This window comes from Rhipicephalus microplus, chromosome 3 (assembly GCF_043290135.1).
Source record: "Rhipicephalus microplus isolate Deutch F79 chromosome 3, USDA_Rmic, whole genome shotgun sequence".
Classification (NCBI taxonomy): domain Eukaryota; kingdom Metazoa; phylum Arthropoda; class Arachnida; order Ixodida; family Ixodidae; genus Rhipicephalus; species Rhipicephalus microplus.
In genome coordinates this window covers 162,541,580-162,542,963 of record NC_134702.1, presented here as the reverse complement: position 1 = coordinate 162,542,963, position 1,384 = coordinate 162,541,580, and positions in this window count along the sequence as shown.

Below are 1,384 nucleotides of genomic sequence, written 5' to 3'. Positions count from 1 at the left end.
CCTTCGAGCGTCTCATGGACAACATCCTTAGAGGGTTTAAATGGAACACATGCCTGTGCTATTTGGATGACGTTGTTGTTTTTTTGAAGGACTTCAACTCCCACCTCAGCCATCTAGAAAGCGTCCTGACTTGTCTTTCGAACGCTGGACTGCAGCTGAATTTGAAGAAATGCCACTTCGCTGCCCGCCAGCTTACCATCTTAGGGAATGCTGTTAGCAAGCATGGTGTCCGTCCTGATCCAGCCAAGCTTCGCGCTGTCGCCGACTTTCCCAGGCCGGCTACACTAAAAGAACTCCGCAGCTTCATCGGGCTCTGCTCATATTTTCGCCGTTATGTGCGCAATTTCGCCACCATGATCGCACCCCTGACGCAGCTACTTGCTGACAACCAAGACCTCTCGTCGTGGTCCCCAGCATGCGACGAAGCATTCGCGTCTTTACGCCATCTTCTGACATTACCACCTATCCTACACCACTTTGATCCAGATGCTCCAACCGAAATCCATACGGGCTCAAGTGGAGTTGGCCTCGGCGCTATTCTTGCTCAGCGTAAATCTGGCTTCAATGAGTATGTTGTGTGCTACGCTAGTCGCACCCTCACTAAAGCGGAAAAGAACTATTCAGTCACCGAGAAAGAATGTCTTGTCATTGTTTGGGCAATCACAAAATTCCGACCTTACGTATATGACCGCCCATTTGACGTCGTGACTGATCACCACGCACTGTGTTGGTTGTCGTCATTAAAAGACCCATCTGGTCGCCTAGCTCGCTGGGCACTACGTCTTCAAGATAATGATATTCGTGTAATTTATCGGTCAGGTCACAAGCATTCGGACGCCGACGCTCTTTCTCGCTCGCCACTTCCCCACGATTATGTTGCAGTGTCTGTTTCCAGCTGCGAATGTTCTTCACTTGAACAGGTCGACATGTCCGCTGAGCAACGCCAGGATCCATGGATAGCGTCTCTCTTAGAGTACCTGTCTCAGATGTCTCCACATACCGACAACCGTTACTTCGACGAACTGCTCGTCATTTTACCATCCGTGACGGTCTTCTGTACCGGCGAAACTACCTATATGATGGCCGCAAATAGTTGCTGATAATACCTCGCCACCTACGTTCCGACGTCTGTGCCTCCTTCCACGCGGATCCGCAATGCGCCCACGCAGGTGTAGTGAAGACGTATGCTTGCCTACGAATTCCATATTACTGGCGCGGAATGTACCGCTTTGTTAGGCAGTACGTCCGTTCATGTTCCTTGTGCCAACGCCGGAAGAGCTCCTATCGCACATCTACAGGGCCACTCCAGTAACTGCCTTGTCCTTCTCGGCCTTTCAGCCGCATCGGAATCGACTTGTACGGTCCCCTACCATACACACCAAAT